The 22,717-nt window shown below is 44.7% G+C and overlaps 1 protein-coding gene and 1 pseudogene across 1 annotated transcript in view; both read left to right on the forward strand.

Moving 5' to 3' along the window:
- LOC124774601 (extracellular sulfatase SULF-1 homolog) overlaps positions 1-22,717 on the forward strand; it is a 449,198-nt gene that overhangs the window by 94,209 nt on the left and 332,272 nt on the right. The window lies entirely within an intron of this gene.
- Positions 21,791-21,908, forward strand: LOC124778861 (annotated as a pseudogene).

Consider the following 22,717-nt stretch of genomic DNA (forward strand, 5'->3'; position numbering starts at 1 on the left):
CAGGAGGCGCAACCTGTTTTCAGTTTGTGTGTGTTTTGAACACGTTGAAGCAAAGTAAACCGTTCATAGACTGACACGATTCGTGTTAGTTCATTTAGTCTGTACACAAGGAACGCTGTATTGTTTGGAGAAGTGTTCAAGAACAGACCATGACAATAGGATGGATTGTTCTTAAATATTGTACTAAAATATTAAAACTCGTTTTCCAGTCGTTATGACAATATGTCAAGTATCAGAATCTGAGTCTGCCTCTCGTAAACAGCGAGTATTGCGAAGTCTGTGACTGCAGCGACTATTGCGCATACTGCATGGTTTATTCGTATTATTGCTCTTGGGACTGTTCCTCGATAACCCGGTAAGCAGAAATACAGAAGCAACTGGGTGAAGGTGACTTGTAATAAAAAATTACGACCCACAAAACAGCGCCCTCAGTCACCACTTACACTCCCTCTGAACCAATTTGTGATATCACAGTCTACTCCTAATTGTGAATTAGGCTAACGCCTTAGTTTTAATACATTATAAAATGCTATTGATCAGTTAGTTGTAAAATTTGGGTGCAATATTCGCGTTTTCTCTTGAGAGAGCTTTATTACTCGGTAAGAAATTCGTGCTGCGTCTGTAATTGGTGCTGCAGTTCTCACCGAATCCTGTTGGGTAGCGAATTTAAAACCCATATGATGCGGTCAGGTGCTTTCCTGTCTCTGCGCTGTACAATTTCACACCTCCTTTGGCTCTCACTCCCAATCTTTGCTGATTGTTTCATACTCCACAACTGCTTTCTTTCAGCGCAATCCCAATGAATGGTGGCCGAGCGGTTCTAGGCGCTTCAGTCTGGAACCGCGTGACCGCTACGGTCGCAGATTCGAATCCTGTCTCGGCATGGATGTGTGTGATGTCCTTAGGTTAGTTAGGTTTAAGTAGTTCTAAGTTCTAGGGGACTGATGACCTCCGATGTTAAGTCCCATAGTGCTCAGAGCCATTTGAACCATCCCATAGGTGATCCAGTTGACTGTTGGTCATGTGACTGTGAAGAGGAAACGTGAGGGAACAATCACAGCTTAACCAAGACTAGGCACACATCGTAGAGCATTGCGGACAGAGATTGTAGAAAATCACATGATATCAACGGAACGAATCACCCGTCAGTTCAAAAGTGCTACCAGAATTCCAGCTAGCAGAATGACTGTGAGCAGGGAGTTAAAAAGATTGGGGTAAAATAGTCGAGCAGCTCCTCATAAGCCACGCTTTTCAGCAGTCAGTCCTAAGCAAAGCCACTGGACAATGAATTACCGGAAACCAGTGATTTGGAGTGATGAATCGTGTTATCCATATCACGAACCTATGGAAGGATATGGGTTGGGCAATAGCACCAAACGTGATTTAAAAAAATGATTCAAATGGCTTTGAGCACTATGGGACTTAACATCTGAGGTCATCAGTCCTCTAGAACTTAGAACTAGTTAAACCTAACTAACCTAAGGACATCGCACACATCCATGCCAGAGGCGGGATTCGAACCTGCGACCGTAGCGGTCTCGCGGTTCCAGACTGCAGCGATTAGAACCGTACGGCCACTTCGGCCAGCCCAAGCTCCGTCTTGGGATATTAGGCGTTCTTCCAGTATTGTCAGAAATGAGTGTCACATTGAAAGAAAATATGCAGATAGAGGATATAGTAGTGCCTGACTGCACTTCCGTTTATTTCAAATTAAGACACTTCAGATACTTTCCTATTCATTCATCCATGTCGAAGATACTAAGAATAACAGTGGCGCTGTTTGGTTCTGGTCACTTAGTGCCAATTTAGCCTTTACTAATACTGCATTTGCAAAATAACATAACATCCGCCGGTGATTCTGAAGATCAATACAACCACTAAAATTGACTCGGCAGGACAGAGACATACTGCGTTAGTACCATCATGACCTCCAGTCAGGATCCAAAAGGGATGCTCCACGTCGCGCGCATGTGTGTGTGTGTGTGTGTGTGTGTGTGTGTGTGTGTGTGTGTCAGCTCAGTTGCGTGAGAAAGAAGGGCAAGACGAAAAGAAAGAATGAGATTTTTTTTTTTTTGTAGCTGAAGCTATACTTTCAGAAAGACGAATGGCGACATCCAGTTCAGTTCTGGAACAGCCTGTGTTTCCTTCTAATTTGAGCAGCTCTTCGAATTCTTTACATTTTATTCACTATTTCCTTTTTTCTCCTTTTCTTGTGTTTTATTCGGCAGTATTCGGAGAGCTCTCTAATTCACAAAAAGCTTTCCAGCAGAGAGGAAGTCTTTAGTCTAGCTCTCGATTCTCCAAGGATTCTCGGCTAACAACGTCTCTATTAAAAGGATTTTGTTGGAGGAAGGGATGGGGCTTGAATTCCATTCGCATACTTTTCGTTTGGCGTCTCTTATTTCACGCTCGTCCTGACGTTTCGCATTCGCAGAGGTTCTCTGTGCATTCCAGTTTCAAAAGTAATCCTCGCCTATTAGGACGGAAATTAAAATTGCTTTCGTGCTTCACTTCCGCTCTTGTGCGGACGTGGACTGAGTAGCACTACGGCTCGCAATATTGGAAATTGACTAATTAATTACGAATAGAACTGTGAATGAAAAGGACGGACTAACACAAAGTCTGCAATGCTTCTTAGCGTTACTGTTGATATTTAGAAAAACACTTTTTTCGCTAAAATCCTCGGAAATCATGAGTACCATTTACCCAGTTTTATATGCAACGAACATACCCAGTTATTTAATGTCTGTTTTCTGTCTGCGTTTCCTTTTAACAGACATGAATGTACACAAAATGCCGTGCAGATTAATCATAAGATTTAACTGGTTCTTCTACTCTCTTCTTTCTAGTGACAACTGGAATATTTGTGTGGCAATTTACGGGCAATAATTTTCAGCCTTAACATCTTTATGGTGTGTCGCTTCAGGTCTCAGCTTCACTAGCACGTAAGCTAACTAATCTGAGCTATATAGGAAATTAAAAGTTTCCTACCAATACCTTGTCAACCGATAACTGCATAGACGCCGCTACTGTTATCCTCTGCAGTTACGGGAATCTCAGAATTACTCTCAAGACTTCGAAAATTTAGGACATCCAATGCTTTATATTACCTATCTGAAGTACGCAGAAGACGTAGTCGGATGCCCTCGTAACGTCTTACCCGTACACATAATCGGTAGGTGCGTAAGTGATTTAGAGTTGCAATTCTCTGTAGAAGATACAACGGCTACCAGAGTGCTTTAGTGTTGTTCGTGCTACAGACCCGGCAGGGTGTACAAGGGGCGTTTGCAACGTCAGATGTTGAGTGATAACTGTGAGTAACATGAAGATGCTATGTACACGTGTGCGACTGCGTTAGCATCATCTTCCAGGGTTTGAAAATGGCCTTATTGTGGGTCACAGTGTGGCCGGCTGTTCGAAACGTACATCATCATTTGTTAGTTTTTCTGATGTGGCAGTGGCCCGGTAAGACGTAAAGTCGTATGGCATGTTTCATTGAAAGACGCCTAAGGGCTGTTTCAGCGGTCTAATTCAAAAGCTTTTCCCCATCCTGCACTCACCCTGAGTTAAATGTATCTGATACGTTTAGATGACTGTGGTTTGTGTGTAGTGTTGTGTGGTGTCATGTTTGCGTTGTATGGTGATGAGAAAAGGGCGAGCGTGAAAATTAGTGCCGGAATATTCCCTAGTCCTCTCGAATAGTACCGAGGGGGCTTATATTTTAACGTTCACAGCCGACGGACGGATAGCTATTGCGAATACTTTTAATGTATTTCGTAATAGCTGTAGTCGCTGCTGTGCCTATTCCATCGTAATCAGAATAACACAGGCACTGCAATATCGTATTTCTCTGCCGATACCGGGCACTGGCATTCATAGCAAGTTGCCGGCAGGCATGGCCGAGCGGCTCTAGGCACTTTAGTCCGGAACCGCGTGACCGCTACGGTCGCAGTTTCGCATCCTGCCTCGGGCATGGATGTGTGTGATGTCCTTAGGTTAGTTAGGTTTAAGTAGTTCTAAGTTCTAGGGGACTGATGACCTCCGATGTTAAGTCCCATAGCGCTCAGAGCCATTTGAACCATTTGACACCTGCCAACTGCTGTCTGTGAGTGGTTATTGCACCTTTACGTCGAACATTGGAGATGGTCACGTTAATGTGATTGAACCACGTATTTCCTTGAAATGTAATCGAAACGGACAACCTCTATAGGATGAAAATAATGTTGATGGGATGTAAAAATAGTAATAAACACGTGAACAATGTGTCAGACGAGCAGCGTATCTTCCCACCACACAGTGAATTGTGTTCCAACGGAGAAGTAATTACGTTGCAAGTGTCTTTGCGTAGCGCAGAACGTCCCTCGGAATGAGAAGGGAGCGCAGCATTTTAATCGCGGGCTCAGCTCGGCGGCTGACAAACGGCAACCACAAACGAGGAAGGCGGTCCTTAGCGCCAGCCAACGCCAAACGCTGTGCAGCGTGACGTCAGCGCCAGCTGACCGCTAATCGAGTTAAGGCGGCGTGGCGCGGCATCGCGATGCGCTACATCCTGGTCACTGGCTGCAGCCGGCACGCCTGCCACCCGCAACGTACTAGCAACCGACAGCTGGTAGGGTCAAACGGTTGGTCTACCTTATTCATTAACTGTCAAAGAAAGTAACACATTAGCTCTGTTGAAGATGGACCCGATGAAACGCCTTCCACGTCCTCAGCGAGCCGACCTCTGTTGTGGCTTCCCTTACGCGGCAGCAGAGAGAGACTCAGTCCGTAATGATGGGCCTAACGGCAACGCTGGACGCTGCATCGGTACCGTGGCGTCTTTAGAGACGAATCCTCGTTGTGACTCCGAGGACAATGAACGTTGGCAATTTGCAATACGAGCCCAGAACTGGTGTGATGGTATAGGATACAACTGGGTATACAACACAGTCACCTCTGACTCGCATAGCCGCCAATTAGTACACCAGCCAACGGCTGTGGCCTATCTTTTAGATCTCCCTGACATTATCTCTAAAAAAATAATGCAAGACCAACCAACGTCGACACAGTGGAACTGTTGCCCCGTCCAGCACATTCTCCAGATCTGTTACCCACTGAAAACATATGGTGGTGGGTTGATGAGAGACAGGCATGAAAACACTTGCTGTCGACTATGATCGATGAACTGTTCAGATGGTTCAGATGCCTCTGAGCGCTATGGGACTTAACATCAGTGGTCATCAGTCCCCCAGACTTAGAACTACTTAAACCTAACTAACCTAAGGACATCACACACATTCATGACCGAGGCAGGATTCGAATCTGCGATCGTAGCGGTCGCGCGGTTCCAGACTGAAGCGCCTAGAACCGCTCGGCCACACCGGCCGGCTCGATGGACTGTGGCACAGAGTTGAAGCAGCATGAAATGACATACCCATATTTGTATCTGCCACGCAAGCTCATCTCGACTAAGCACCCAGGAGAGTGAGAGTCTTTGTTGCTGCCAGAGGTGGCAGCACTGCGTACTACAGTTCTCAGGCTGTGTACCCCCAAATTATCTGCAAACTTAATCATATATTCTTCCTACTACACTGTAGTAGAATAGCAGTGAGAGCATGGGCCCAGATAACAATCTTATCACATCTGGTCTCATGTTACACATCAGGTGTCAGGTTACTCACTTGGTTGTCTTATATTCACGATCGCCCCAACTCCTCCTCCCTCGAAGAACCACTGGGAATTGGTCTCTCTCTCTCTCTCTATCTATCTCTCTCTCTCTCTCTCTCTCTCTCTCTCTCTCTCAGCCAATGGAAGCACACTAAATGGTGGGAAACTCAAAGGACCAACAGGAATCGAACTGTCCTCTCCCCACCTTTATTACGAATCCAGCAGCCAAACCTCAAGCACCAGTAATTTAAGGCCTGATCTTTGTAGTGAAAGGATGATGATGATGATGATGAAGCTCCAGCAGCATCACCGGCAGGAACAGGCCAGAGCCCCCAATAACTATATTATTATTATTATTTCTTTCTTTTCTCAGACGTTAAGTCTGGTCAAAAATGGAAAGTGACGCGGACCTTGATCAAGCGTGACTTCCTTTTAACTATACGGTATATTACATTATTATTATTATTATTATTATTATTATTATTATTATTATTATATACTTACTTTCAAAACTAACAGTGTTATTGTCTTATGCCTATGGTCACTGTCTGAGTCCTTATACATCATAAGCAAAATTCCCTTCTTGGTGCTACAATGTCAATGGTCATGTGTCCACCTCATAAGCCTCTGTCCAGTGTATATCGAATGGTACTTCTTAAGAATGTCACCGGAATCAGTCGCAGCTGTAAGATGCCTAGGAGTATATTTCAGGATGATTTAAAAAGGAACGCGGTTTAGGAAGATGCCAGCCTAAAATTTATCTGAACGGTCTTAAGAACGGGCAAGTCATCCACGGAAGTAGTCGCATGGAAAACCCTCCTTCCACCATTTATACAATGCTGGTCGTCGTCTAGGATCATTGACAATTTGGAATAATGATACGCTTACAAGGAGATCTAGAAGAACTGCACGACTCCTTACGATTTTGCGAAGTCAGTACAAGAGCGTCAAAGCAATGCCGAAGAGACTCCAACACGAAATGCTACAGAAGAGCCTTTTAGCGTCACAGACAGCGCCTCCCAAATTTCCGAGAGCCAAGTTCAAACTCGAGCCAAGAAACACTACGGCATATCATAAAATAAACGTCTAAAATACTTAATACGTTACAACATTGAAAGGGAGTACATGGAATAAAACTGTTAGGTAAATAAATAACAAGACGCTAAAATTGTTAACATACTTGATGAGCTAAGAAGCTCAAGTAGAACAGCAGAATATATGGAATAAAGTCCTCCATGGAAGCAGTAAACATTATTACACGGGTACAGCGTTTTAAAAAGAGGCATTGCAATGAACGTGTGGCAACTAGTTGCGATGCCAGGTAAACGCTGTGCAGAGAGCGCCACTTGCTGGCCACCAGTAGCGTGATGAACGCTCAACCGTATGAAATACGCAACTGTTACAATAACACGCCAGTATGACACGTATCTAGATGTTTTAAACAGCGTAAATTGTACTTAATATAAAAGAAACAAAAGGAATAAAATAACCTTTATAAAAAATGACAATGATAATATATAGCTTAAAATAAAATGGCTAACTACAAATACATGATGAGAATAATGAACGTACTGTAGCAGGATTTTATCAAGGTGTTCCAATATGCAAAAAAGTTGGGGAATGCACTTCACACCAAATGTGCAAAACAGGATGTTGCATACAGTGCCGTCTGCAGTATCGAAATACAGAGTTCATGAAGGAAAGGGAGAAAACGGGCTTCCGAGGTGGAAGTGAACGGAAATATGAACCAAAACATCATATAGTTGCGAGCCATGACTTGAAGGCGTTACAGAAGCTTTTGTTTATTAATTGTAGTTGTTAGCTGAAAAGGAGGCCATTGTTACTGACCATATGTCTGAAGATCTCAAGTTCTTTCAAGGCACCAAGTTTCCACCCTCTCTTCTCTGAATGTAGAATCGTCATTTCGTTTACTACTTTTGGATTGTGTTCAGCTTTAATGGATGCTCGGAGAAAGTAGAATAACCAACATCAGTATCCTTCTTCCCCAAGAAATGTTAAAAGCCCTACCGGTTAGTCCGATATAAAACACCAGGCACATACCGCAAGTAATTTTGTAATCTTGAGCTACGTAAAGATTCATTTGAAGTTTTAAATTATGCAATTTTTTGTATACTTTTATTTGTGGAGAAAACAACCTTGCATCCATATTTTGTCGTGCTGCAAGGCGGAAGTGTCCACAATATGAAGACGTAAAAGAAAGGGCAACAGATACTTACTGATAATAAGTATTTTTGTCCATGTTCACAGTAACTTGAATGAGTCTGCCCAAGTTAAAAACATCCCCAAAATATGCAGTCGAAACGTTGCATCATTTGAATCACAACTCGTCGGACCACGCTACATTTCCGCGCCAGCTACTGACCAGTTTCCTTAGTGTCTGACCCCTGGACCATGTGCAGCTTGTTCCACTGTGAGCACTGGCCATTTGCGCGACAGCCAACAGCAAATGTCCATTGCATGCGGTTCCCTTCACAACGATCGCTCGAAAATTGCTTGAGCCGTGTGTGCATTAACTGATATGGGCGTCCCTGTCGGGTTTGAAACCGATCGTTATTGGTAAGGCATCACACTCGCCTCTGGTCATGATGGTTATGATATTGTTACTTACGCCATGTTACATTTCTCGTTAAAACACTAAAAAATCTGGCAACTACGCCCAGCATAGCTCCTTTCTACCATTCTGTCACGTCTCCACGTCGAGCCCTGTTACTGTGCTGATTGCATACAACAGACTAGCGCATTCATTACACATCACTCCCATGACTTACACCAACGACGGTGCTGTTAGTGCCAGATGGGTACCCCCAAGCAAACGACAAGGCCTATATAAGCTCGATCCACAAATCGCTATTATGAAAGCCGAGCTGATTGCCATTTTGGAAGCCATGATATTCGCAAGACGATCACAGCAGACGCAATAGTCATCATCTCTGATAGTTTGTCACCTCTGAAATTGATGAGAAACTATCATAATAATTGTACCAACCCCATAGTTGCAGCAATTGTCGGCGTTGGATTTTCGGATGCAGAGGAATTATCCCAATATTGTGATGGTGTCGATGAAAGGCAACTCTGGGATACCTGGAAATGAACAAGTAGATGTCATAGCAAACCAGGCATCTCTGTATGGAGCTATCAAATATGATAAACTCCCTCTCACAGAAATGACAGAAATGATACCCATTCTCAGAAAGCCGTTGTCATCTGACTAGCTATAGGAACGGTCGATGACATCTAAAATCAAAGGCAGTCAATACGCACTAATTTATCCCACGATTCCGAGAGTACCATGCTATGATAAGACACAAATATCGAGAAACTTCACAACAGTTAGAGCAAGGCTGAAATTTAATCGATGGAATTTCAACAAACAACTCTACGCGCTCAATCCAAGCATCGCCCCTCTATGTGTAGTTACTTAGTTAGTTAGTTAGGAAAGGGAGAAGATCGAAACCATATATTCCTGCAATGTCCTCGGGTCACGTATCACATCACAGTTCTCAAATCCTTTGAGCACTTCGCTATTAGTTCCCAAGCAGGCTCCAAACCGTGTTAGCATCCAAAGATATTGCAACATATAAAATACTGTACGAGGTTGTCAACAGTGCCGACATCCAGATACAGTTCCCTGCGCTACTAATATAACGCTTTTGGTAATTGGAATGCCAGGAAAAGATCAAAGCACAATTAACTGACAATATTGCCACGTGTTACTCAGGAAACGAACGAAAAAATGGCTGACATTGAAATAAGTGTCCAAGGAATAGAAAAGCAACTGAAATCACTCAACAGAGGAAAGTCCACTGGACCTGACGCGATAGCAATCCGATTCTACACAGAGTACGCGAAAGAACTGGCCCCCTTTCTAACAGCCGTGTACCGCAAGTCTCTAGAGGAACGGAATGTTCCAAATGACTGAAAAAGAGCACAGGTAGTTCCAGTTTTCAAGAAGGGTCGTCGAGCAGCTGCACAAAACTATAGACCTATATCTCTGACATCGATCTGTTGTAGAATTTTAGAACATGTTTTTTGCTCGCGTATCATGTCAGTTCTGGAAATTCAGAATCTACTCTGTAGGAATCAACATGGATTCCGGAATCAGCGATAGTGTGAGACCCAACTCGCTTTATTTGTTCGTGAGACCCAGAAAATATTAGATACAGGCTCCCAGGTAGATGCCATTTTCCTTGACTTCCGGAAGGCGTTCGATACAGTTCCGCACTGCCGCCTGATAAAGTAAGAGCCTACGGAATATCAGACTAGCTGTGTGGCTGGATTGAAGAGTTTTTAGCAAACAGAACACAGCATGTTGTTCTCAATGGAGAGACGTCTACGGACGTTAAAGTAACCTCTGGCGTGCCACAGGGGAATGTTATGGGACCATTGCTTTTCACAATATACACTCCTGGAAAATGAAATAAGAACACCGTGAATTCATTGTCCCACGAAGGGGAAACTTTATTGACACATTCCTGGGGTCAGATACATCACATGATCACACTGACAGAACCACAGGCACATAGACACAGGCAACAGAGCATGCACAATGTCGGCACTAGTACAGTGTATATCCACCTTTCGCAGCAATGCAGGCTGCTATTCTCCCATGGAGACGATCGTAGAGATGCTGGATGTAGTCCTGTGGAACGGCTTGCCATGCCATTTCCACCTGGCGCCTCAGTTGGAGCAGCGTTCGTACTGGACGTGCAGACCGCGTGAGACGACGTTTCATCCAGTCCCAAACATGCTCAATGGGGGACAGATCCGGAGATCTTGCTGGCCAGGGTAGTTGACTTACACCTTCTAGAGCACGTTGGGTGGCACGGGATACATGCGGACGTGCATTGTCCTCTTGGAACAGCAAGTTCCCTTGCCGGTCTAGGAATGGTAGAACGATGGGTTCGATGACGGTTTGGATGTACCGTGCACTATTCAGTGTCCCCTCGACGATCACCAGTGGTGTACGGCCAGTGTAGGAGATCGCTCCCCACACCATGATGCCGGGTGTTGGCCCTGTGTGCCTCGGTCGTATGCAGTCCTGATTGTGGCGCTCACCTGCACGGCGCCAAACACGCATACGACCATCATTGGCACCAAGGCAGAAGCGACTCTCATCGCTGAAGACGACACGTCTCCATTCGTCCCTCCATTCACGCCTGTCGCGACACCACTGGAGGCGGGCTGCACGATGTTGGGGCGTGAGCGGAAGACGGCCTAACGGTGTGCGGGACCGTAGCCCAGCTTCATGGAGACGGTTGCGAATGGTCCTCGCCGATACCCCAGGAGCAACAGTGTCCCTAATTTGCTGGGAAGTGGCGGTGCGGTCCCCTACGGCACTGCGTAGGATCCTACGGTCTTGGCGTGCATCCGTGCGTCGCTGCGGTCCGGTCCCAGGTCGACGGGCACGTGCACCTTCCGCCGACCACTGGCGACAACATCGATGTACTGTGGAGACCTCACGCCCCACGTGTTGAGCAATTCGGCGGTACATCCACCCGGCCTCCCGCATGCCCACTATACGACCTCGCTCAAAGTCCGTCAACTGCACATACGGTTCACGTCCACGCTGTCGCGGCATGCTACCAGTGTTAAAGACTGCGATGGAGCTCCGTATGCCACGGCAAACTGGCTGACACTGACGGCGGCGGTGCACAAATGCTGCGCAGCTAGCGCCATTCGACGGCCAACACCGCGGTTCCTGGTGTGTCCGCTGTGCCGTGCGTGTGATCATTGCTTGTACAGCCCTCTCGCAGTGTCCGGAGCAAGTATGGTGGGTCTGACACACCGGTGTCAATGTGTTCTTTTTTCCATTTCCAGGAGTGTATATAAATGGCCTAGTAGATAGTGTCGGAAGTTCCATGTGGCTTTTCGCGGATGATGCTGTAGTATACAGAGAAGTCGCAGCATTAGAAAATTGCAGCGAAATGCAGGAAGATCTGCGGCGGATAGGCACTTGCTGCAGGGAGTGGCAACTGACCCTTAACATAGGCAAATGTAATGAATTGCGAATACATAGAAATAAGGATCCTTTATTGTATGATTATATGATAGCGGAACAAACACTGATAGCAGCTACTTCTGTAAAATATCTGGTAGTATGCGTACGGAACGATCTGAAGTGGAATGATCATATAAAATCAATAGTTGGTAAGGCGGATGCCTGGTTGAGATTCATTGGGCGAGTCCTCAGAAAATGTAGTCCATCAACAATGGAGATGGCTTACAAAACACATGTTTGCCAATATGTACTTCTTTGTGTTTCTGAATAATAGTGTACCTACTCGTATACGCAAGGTTGTAATACACAAATCTGGTCGTAGTGTACCGATCTCATGTTCTGTCTAGATAGTGCTTGTAGATCTCCACATATATTCAGTTCTCTATCCGCAGCTTATGGAACAGTTCTTACAGGACATAACAAATAACATTTTATTGTTAATTCAGTTACATATTCACTATTATGGATTGAACTGGAAATATCCCAGATGTGTACCAACGGCGATTTGTCATTTCATATTGTTTTACCAGTAGGGTGTCTATAGCATGCTGCCGCTGTGTATCCCGTGTTAAATTTTCGTCTTGTTTACTCGTTTTAATATACTGTAGATGCAAAACTTGTTTTATGTCGGTATATGTCCTTCGTTAAGCCTAAGTAACTTCGTACTATGGTACGACTTAAAGTAGTGTATACTCTGAACTGTCAAAGAAAGAAAGAAAGAAACTGTCTTACATCATTTTCAGTGTCAAGATGGTTGTATGGACACGTTCCGAAAGCTAATAAATTAAAAAAAAACTTACTTTAGCGTCGGAGGGTCATAAGGCCTCATACTCCATCTAGAAGACTGCGAAGGGACTTGAGTGTGCTTCTAAGGACGCGGCTGTTTCCTTGTGCGATGACCTAACTTTGCTTTTACGCTAATCTGACAGATGGCGTACGGTCGCCGCCACGGAATTCTTCGGCCGCTGCAGCGCTGCCGTAAGTTAGTCTAGCCTTTGGGCAGAGCTGATCGGAGCTGACCCTCTGGAGTCCAGTTTGCGCAACGCGCCAGACAGAACGGCGGCCGCCTGCCACTCTTGTCCTTCGTATCCAATGATAGTTCAGTCCACGCGGCCGCCGCCGCCGCCCACGGATAACGATTTTATTGGCCTCCAGCGTGACGTTCTATTAGAGACTATGACGTATTGCTTCCCGCTCAAAGGTCGTTACACGCGCCACGAACTACGCGCGGGTGGGGAGTTCTCCGGCCAGATGAAACTCGATAAATTCGGTCGGCTGCCACCGTGACGTCATCGTGGAATTAGAGAGCAACTAGTGGTCCCCGCTAGTTGCGCAGCACCTAAATCAAAACGAAGCGGATGGACGATGCGTGGGGGCGTTGCACCCCTAAATGGGAGTCACTGGACTGAAATGCTGGTCGCACTGGACTGCCTTTGGTAAATAATAGTTTCAGTAACCCACTACAGGTGATTGCGAAGATGAATCCTTTAAGTAATGCACTCGTCCATTCCTCACACCATAATCCGTGAGAACCGTCAGGAACATATTGTCCTGAGCAGTGAAGAACGTTTCACTAGTGCCGTCAGTGGTATGCTACGGCAATTAAATGCTTATCAGTGATTGTGATTTAACAACTACCAGTAGAGAAACCCGGCGATGCCCAGTATTTAGACTATTGGCCATTAAAATTGCTACACCACGAAGATGACGTGCTATAGACGCGAGAAATGCGTACCATCACGTTTCTGACTTTGATAAAGGTCGGATTGTAGCCTATCGCGACTGCGGTTTATCGTATCGCGACATTGCTGCTCGCTTTGGTCGAGGTCCAATGACTGTTACAAGAATATGGAATCGGTGGGTTCAGGAGGGTAATACAGAACGTCGTGCTGGATCCCAACGGCCTCGTATCACTAGCAGTCGAAATGACAGGCATCTTATCCGCATGGCTGTAACGGATCGTGCAGCCACGTCTCGATCCCTGAGTCACCAGATGGGGACGTTTGCAAGACAACAACCATCGCCACGAACAGTTCGACGACGTTTGCAGCAGCATGGACCATCGGCTCGGAGACCACGGCTACGGTTACCCTTGACTCAGCATCACAGACAGGAGCCCCTCCGATGATGTACTCAATGACGAACTTGGGTGCACGAATGGCAAAACGTCATCGTCATATTTTCGGATGAATCCAGTTTCTGTTTACAGCATCATGATGATTGCATCCGTGTTTGGCGACGTCGTGGTGAACGCACATTGGAAGCACATATTCGTCATCGCCTTACTGGCGTATCACCCGGCGTGATGGTATGGAGTGCCATTGGTTACACGTCTCGGTCACCTCTTGTTCTCATTGACGGCACTTTGAACAGTGGACGTTACATTTCAGATGTGTTACGACGCGTGGCTCTACCCTTCATTCGATCCCTGCGAAACCCTACATTTCAGCAGGATAATGCACGACTGCATGTTGTAGCTCCTCTACGGGCCTTTCTGGATACAGAAAATGTTCGACTGCTGCCCTGGCCAGCACACTCTCCAGATCTCTCACCAACTGAAAACGTCTGGTCAATGGTGGCAGAGCAACTGGCTCGTCACAATACGCCAGTTATTACTCTTGACGAACTGTGGTATCGTGATGAAGCTGCATGGACAGCTGTACCTGTACACGACATCCAAGCAGTGTTTGACTCATTGCCCAGGCGTATCACGGCCGTTATTACGGCCAGAGGTGGTTGTTCTGGGTACTGATTGCTCAGGATCTATGCACCCAAATTGAGTGAAAATGTAATTACATTTAAGTCTAGTATAATATATCTGTTCAGTGAATACCCGTTTATCATCTGCATTTCTTCTTGGTGTAGCAATTTTAATGGCCCGTAGAGTACTTATAGCTGTGCGTCCACGCCATGGAGCGTCTGGCCATGTGCTTAATTTTCATGTCGCCGTGTCTCCTGAAGTATGTCTCGTACAATGATATAATTTTGTAGGCACATTCAGTGGCATACGTGGATACTGTCTTCAAAATGTGTTTCGAATTGAGTTAGTAGCAAAGAAGTAATAAATTTATAAGTCATGCGCGATGTGGTAGTTCTTCACGCATCTCACTGCTTATGACGTCACATCTCGTGAACTATTTGTAGTACAATGATATAATTTTGCAGTGGTATATGTGCACACTGTGGTGAGTACAGTTAGTAGTAGACAAGTAATAAATAATAATTTCATGCCTCGTGCGACACTTTCACTGCACAAAAAGCGGTAAAGTAGTAAGCGATAAACAATTGTCCTTTCGTTATTTTGTAGGGGTTGTCAGCGAGAAAAAATTTCGTAATGGTTTGAAATTATGTGTAAAGTCTGTTGCAAGTAGCTAAGTACTCTCATTCTGAAATACAGTACTGGATGAATGAAGCCTGGGAACTGGCGCGTTGCGGGCTTCGCTCCTTTTCACCCCAGCCTCATTCCTTTGATAGGTGGGTGGTTCTTACGCCTACAGCGATTGTCGCCGGACAGTAATCGATATGGGTTCAAAATTTGGTCGAAATCGATCCGGTGGTTTAGGCGAAGATGTGGAACACCACACACACACACACACACACACACACACACACACACACACACACACACACACACACATCCATTTTCATAAGATTTATGGACTACAGACTAATGAAAATGTAATGGTAGCTGCTAGACTACGGGAAATCATCTCCATGTTATGATATTGTCGCTGTACACTTTTAGAACACTGAGTCTGTGGTGGAAAAAAATTACCAAGATATTTTCAGTGACGAATAAAAGGTCAACAGTACTCTACAATAAACAATACAAAAATCGTTGCTCTAGACCACCCTGCAGACAGGACTTAAAAGTCCAATTTGAAGCAGTTGCCTTATTACAGCTAACTGCCTGTGTTGGTTTCTGTAGCAGTATACCAATTGCAGCCTGGCACTGTGTTGCCACTTCTGCTGCAACAGAGCTTTCTGGCTCCCACTTCTCAAGCTGGAAGCTTTCCAGGACACGAAAATGTGGCTTATTTCAGGAAAAAACGTAACTTCGAGCCTAATTAAAATTACAAACAATAGCTTTTACTTACTTAAAGGTCCAGCCCTCACACTATAACGTGTTTGCTCAGATCTATGTGAGATCTAACTCCAGCTATCGGTCCTTGGCTGAGCATGGCAATTACAAAATGGTTATAATATCGCACTGAATGTGCTCATAAGGTGTTTAGGAGAGGAACCGTTGCTAAATGTAAGCGCCAGGTGCTGAACAGAGTAATACACAATGAGAGTAGAATTCTGGGTCGATCAACATTCTCAGAAGCGTACAGCGTACATGAAGAGCGATATCACTGACGCCAAAAAAGTGTGCAGACGGCCCGTGCGAGAAAATTCCTGAGTTAACCGCAGACTAACGAAAATGTGGGGCCCATGCGAGAAAATTCCTGAGTTAACCGCAGACTAGCGAAAATGTGGTAATTTATAACTTCCTGTCAAATGAAAACGAGACAGATGGAAGAAAAGTAGGTCAACTGCTTATTATCTCAAAAGTAATCACCATAACTACTAATACATTTATCCCACAGTGAGACAAGACCGTCCATATCTTCGTGGAAAAACGTTTGCTGTTGCCTACAGAACAGTGACTGTACCCAGGCAGGAACCTATTCGTCCGTAGCAGATCAACGGCCACGAATATATTTCTTCAGGGTACAAAAAACATGAAAATCACATGGGGAAGGATCGGAACTGTATGGAGGGCATGTGAGGGCTGGCGTTCGCTGGGAAGCCCTTAACAGTCCACATCTCTTCCCATGCGATTTCCACATTCTTGGAGCCATGAAGAAAGACATTGTTGATTAGCTACGGGGGAAGAACTGCACTCCTGCATAAGTCAACTGTTCATTTGGCAACCACAAAGAATTTTCCATCTAGGCATGGACCGCCTTGCCTCACAGTGGAGTGAATATACACTGACAGAAAAAAATCGCAACACCAAAAAATGATAAATATAGATTAATGAAATTTCCGAAATTCATTTGCCTTGCTAACATATTTAAGTGACTAATATTGAAAGATCACAGGTTAGTGCAAGCGCGAGATAATACATTGGAAAGGTGAAATGTCGGGACATTAATAACCGGTGTAACCGCCAGAATGTTGAATTCAAGCATTCAGACATGCATGCATTGTGTTGTACAGGTGGCGGATGTAAGTTTGTGGGATGGGGTTCCACGTCTGATGCACTTGGTCGGTCAATAAATGGACAGTTACTGCTGTTTGTGGATGATGCTGTAATTGTTGTCCAATGATGCCGCATATGTGTCCGACTGGAGACGGATCTGGTGGCAGAGTTGGCCACGACATCGTGTCAACTGTCAACACTCTGTAGAGCATGCTGGGTTACAGCAGCAGTATGTGGGCGAGCGTTACCCTGTTGGAAAAAACACTTTGAAACGCTGTTCGTGAATGGCAGGCCAACAGGTCGGATCAAGAGAGTGACATACAGATTTGCAGACAGGATGCATGGGATAACAGCGAAAGTGCTTCTGCTTTCGTACAAAATTGCACTTCAGACCACAACTCCAGGTGTAGGTCCAGTGTGCCTAGCACGCAGATAGGTTGGTTGCAGGCCATCAACTAGCGTCCTCCTAACCAACACACAGCCATCACTGGTACCGAGGCAGAAACAGCTTTCATCATAAAATACATCAGGCCTTCATACTGCACTCCAATGAGCTCTAACTTGACACCACTTAACACGCAAATAGCGACGGTTTTGGGACAGTGGAACGCAAGCTATAGGGCGTTGGTTCGGAGCTGTCCTTGCAGGAAACGATTTGTAACAGTTCGTTGTTTCACTGTGGCGTCAACTCCTGCTCAGATTGCTGCTGCAGATGCGGTACGATACAACACAGCCATACGCCGAGAACGATGGTGTTCCCTCTCGACAGTGCCACGTGGCCGTCTGGAGCCCGGTCTTCTTGCGAGCGTACCTCCCTGTGACCACCGCTACCAGCAATCACGTACAGTGGCTACATTCCCGTCAGGTCTTTCTGCAATATGGCAGCAGGTGCATACAGCTTCTGTAGCCCTATTACACGTTCTCCAACAAACTCAGTGAGCTGTTGATAATGGCGTCTTTGCCGCCTTAAATGCATTCTTGACAAAAGTAAACTCACCACGGCCAATCTCAAAGGTAACTGACGCCCACGACCGTTAGAGTGTGTACTGAAGGCAAAACCGATTTGCATACTCGTAGTGCCGCTACTTTCGTATACGTCGCACAACTCCTGCTTGGTGTTGCGACTTGTTTTTCCGTCAGCGTATTAACAGTTACGGCGATTACTTTTGAAATAATAAAGAATTCACTTACTTTTCTTCTATCTATTTCGTTTCTGTTCGACTACACCTTATATACACAATTAGAGATCCACAATAGGACTTTTTTTTTAATTTGTGGGGTCAACACATGCGACATGCGCTTCAATGACTACTCGTAGTCAGTCTAGTCGTTATCGTATATGTGTTGTTGTTGTTGTTGTTCTAGTGATGATGCTGGTGGTTTTCAGTCCAAAGATTGGTGTAGTCCACCTATCCAGCCGGCCGGTGTGGCCGAGCGGTTCTAGTCGCTTTAGTATGGAACCGCGCGACCGCTACGATCGCAGGTTCGAATCCTGCCTCGGGCATGGATGCGTGTGATGTCCGTAGGTCAGTTAGGTTTAAGTAGTCCTAAGTTCTAGGGGACTGATGACCTCAGAAGTTAAGTCCCTTAGTGCTCAGAGCCAGCCACCTATCCACGTTACTCTCTCTTGTGCAAGCCTCTTTATCGCTGTGTAGCTACTTCAGCGTGCTTACAATACTGAAGTCTTTGCCTCCTTCTACAATCTTTACATCATCTCTCCCAGTTTCCTCCATGTCCTATTTATGTGGAAGGAACGTTGATTTGTAATTCACACCTTCACTGTAAAAGGTCACAGTGCGAAAGCGGCTGATAGCACACAGTAAATACTGAGCAGGAGTTCTACTTGCTCCCTTAAGTTCAACAGCCTGTGACGGATAAAACGATTTTTACCTTTACGAAAAACTTTGAAACTATGGATTCGACCATAAAGAAACTAAAAAAATGGTTCAAATGGCTCTGAGCACTATGGGACTTAACATATGAGGTCATCAGTCCCCTAGAACTTAGAACTACTTAAACCTAACTAACCTAAGGACATCACACACATCCATGCCCGAGGCAGGATTCGAACCTGCGACCGTAACAGTCGCGCAGTTCCCGACTGAAGCGGCCAGAACCGCTCGGCCACCGTGGCCGACTAAGGAAACTAAAAATTCAGAGTTACTGTGGACACGTTGGTGTATGTTAATAATATGAGAGAGCGAGAAGAAATCTCAAAGGAAACGCATATTAGTAGAAAACCGAAGAGGACAAGCATCAGCACCTGAAGTAAAGCTCCTCATTACTTTAGTTTTCGGGAATCACAGCAAAAACCCCGTCGTTTGCATAGTTTATATGTAAATGTGTGCGTAACTTGAGGTATTTCCTAGAGGGTGTAATGTACACGATGCATATTGATTATTTTGGAAACTGCATGAAGCGTTCACCTGTAGAAACACTAATTCCGCGTTTGCTACACATAACGTTACGTTTCTACCACAAATAATAATCATAGAACCATTCTTCCTTAGTGCACCTGCCTTACGACAGGTATCGACTGGACGCTCTCCCCTTTCCTCTCCTGTGCCTCTTCCTCAATTTGGTGCTGTTTTCTAAATGTCATCCAGCATTTAAAAGCGTCTTCTTCCTTTTCTCTTCTTCCGTGCAGTACCTCCTTCACTGACTCTTCATTGTAAGATTTTTTCAAATTCACTATCTGTTCAAAAGTACCCAGAACTTACTAGAAGACAGAAGATACTTCGCCCTTATGATTGTCTGCTTGTCTGCAAATGTATGGCAGCCTATTTTTTTCTCAGGAGCACAAACTAGAGAAGGTCGTGATGTATGACGCCGGGATCTGAAGCGAAGTCGACGCTCTAAGTCACACCAAAGGTGTTCTAATTTGTTCAGGTTGGAACTCTGTGCAGTCTGTTGCATTTCAGGGATGTTGTTGTCCACAAACCATTACCTCACAGATATTGCTTTATGACAAGACGCATTGTCATTTTAATACACACACATCGTCTCCAAATTGTTCATGTACTGTATGAAGTACACAGTGCGTTCATACGCTTCAACAAAATCTTCTCAGTTTACAAGCCGCGTCACTTCGAATAAAACAAGCGTGCTTTCGGTGGCTGTCTCCGTCATCGTCATCATGATTTAAAATCACTGTTCATATCCTTCTGCACTAAGCGTTTTCTTCATTTTCTGAAGCGCAATGAGAAGGCCCCATCCTAACCACGAGAAATACCGATAAACCGAAACCCCACCTTCTTCATACTTCACTATTAGCAATAAACATGACGGCAAGTACCGCTCTCCAGGCTTTCACCAAACTCAAACCCTCCCATCTGATTGTCACAGGGTGCACCGTGATCCGTCACTCCAAATCACTAGTTTTAGTCATCCGATGTCTATTGGCACCTTTACGCCTCCTCAGTTGTCGCTTAGCATTGATTGCACAAAGGTGTGGCTTATCTGTACCCTATTATTTTTAACTCCTTATGCATAGGTATTGTGTTAGCTGGAATTCACGATTGATTTCTTCAGCTGGTTCTATGACATTTTTTTACAAGTGCCAGTGTCAACACACTAGCTCTGCCTGGTCTTGGTAAAGCTATGGTACTTCATTCGCATTTCCAGTTCACAGCCACATCACCAGCAGTCAACTTGGGCAGCTTTAGAAGGACTGAAACTTTCCCGATAGACTTGTTACTCAAGTTACGTCCGAAGACTGGTCCATCTTGGAAGACACAGAGCTGACCTGACCGATCCATTCTGCGTTATTGCTTCACTGCTGAAAACGTAACTTTCTCCGTTTCCTTTAATGGTGGCAGGTCCGCCTCTCGCTACATATAGTGGCCAATTTTGTATTCCATAGGGCTGTACGGATACTTTTGTTCGGATTTTGTAACTCCCAGCCAAGACGTTTATCTCATTCTCACTGTTTTCACTAGTTTCCTTTCCTCTCGTGTGTTAAAAGTCCTTTATTCTTCATTGTCAGTACCTTGCAATTTCACCACTTTTCTCTACAGCCACATTTCAGAAATATCCAAGTATTGTTAATCTTTCTGATAGAATGTCCAGAATCCCTGTGAAACTATGCCACATTCCAGATAAACACTTGGTGGGTGAATATGTTCCTTAACACCATCGCAAATCTTTTTGCTGTCAACAAACTTTTAAGCTTTCGAAAAGTTCTTTTATGCATATTCTACTTCTTTCTACGCATCTGCCATTTTATTACACCAAGCTTCCATCTTCTTCCTCTTCTTCTTCTTCTGCCTTTCGCAGATTAGTTAGATCATTTAACTGTTCGTTCTATGTCCGTTTACCCTTTCGGATTTCATTGTAAGGTCATCTTTCGAATGCTTGTTTGTTTCACTGATTCCAAATGTTCTTTGCAGTTTTGTTTATGTTCTTAGATAGTGTCATTTATTGCAAAAATATTCGTTCTCGTCTAATGTTTGAATTAGGAATCCTGTTCAATTTAGTTCAGCCTTTGGCTGCTTGTAAAAATTTCGTTTTACTCGTCTCAATATCGCTAGAATGATTTCTCTTGATAAATGAGGATTGACAGTCATGTAGTAGTAGAACAGGTACAGTCATCACGTTACAGAATTTCATTTTTGTCTCTCTACTTGTATTTTTCATGTTCTGGTTATAGTGCCACGTGATTTAATATCTACATCCATATTTTCATTGTGTGATCCAGGTAACTGAAGTGCTGAAATTGTTACAAAATCTGATATTCAGTTACAATTTTCTTTTGTACTGAATATTTCCAAGGGGAAACTACACCCGTAATTTTTCCCGAGGGCATGCAGCTTTAGAGAGCTGCATCAAACCAGTCTTAGGACTGAAGAACACAACAACAACCACAACAACATTTCCCAAGGAATGCAACTGTCTCAATTTCACCTATTTCTAAAGTTATAATCCTTTCCAAGAGAATTGCTAACGGTCTTGCCGCAGTGGTAACACCGGTACCCGTCAGATCACCGAAGTTAAGCGCTGTCGGGCTGGGCTAGCACTTGGTTGGGTGACCATCCGGTCTGCCGAGAGCTGTTGGCGAGCGGGTTGCACTCAGCCCTTGCGAGGCAAACTGAATAGCTACTTGACTGAGAAGTAGCTGCTCCGGTCTCGGAAAATGACATACGGCTGGAAGAGCGGTATGCTGACCACATGCTTCTCCATATCCGCATCCGGTGACGCCTGAGGGCTGAGGATGTCACGGCGGCGGGTCGGTACTGTTGCGCCTTCATGGCCTGTTTGGGTGGAGTTTTTTTTTTGCAATTAAGTTTAAAAGATGGACTGATTTTTGTAGTTGGTCTTCAGAATTTGCCGGGGTGGCCAAGCGGTTCTAGGCGCTACGGTCGCAGGTTCGAATCCTGCCTCGGACATGGATGTGTGTGATGTCCTTAGGTTAGTTAGGTTTAAGTAGTTCTACGTTCTAGGGGACTGATGACTTCAGAAGTTAAGTCCCATAGTGCTCATAGCCATTTCAGAATTTGCCATTAATACAATGTCGTCAGCACATAATACTATTTTAATATATAATAACTTCCCAAATACCTAAAAGATTTTACTTGTTCCAAAACATTTCCTTCCAGTAATATTTTGACGGGTCGTTCATAATACCAAGTGTGAATTTTAAGCGAGTGACGTCGTGAAACGGTGAAGAGACATGTTTGTAGTACTCGTATATCTCACCACCCCTGGCTGAGACACACTTTTTCTCTTATAGCTTTTGATTTCATGTAACGTTTCCGTCTTTATTTTTGTCGTCAAGTAGACAATACGGTAATTTCATCTCTACCACGTTGAAGCCAATGAAAAGCGGAGAGACAGACTAAATTAGTCTTCTCCTGGTAGATGTTGAA

Source organism: Schistocerca piceifrons, chromosome 2 (genome assembly GCF_021461385.2).
Source record: "Schistocerca piceifrons isolate TAMUIC-IGC-003096 chromosome 2, iqSchPice1.1, whole genome shotgun sequence".
NCBI classification, from domain to species: Eukaryota; Metazoa; Arthropoda; class Insecta; order Orthoptera; family Acrididae; genus Schistocerca; species Schistocerca piceifrons.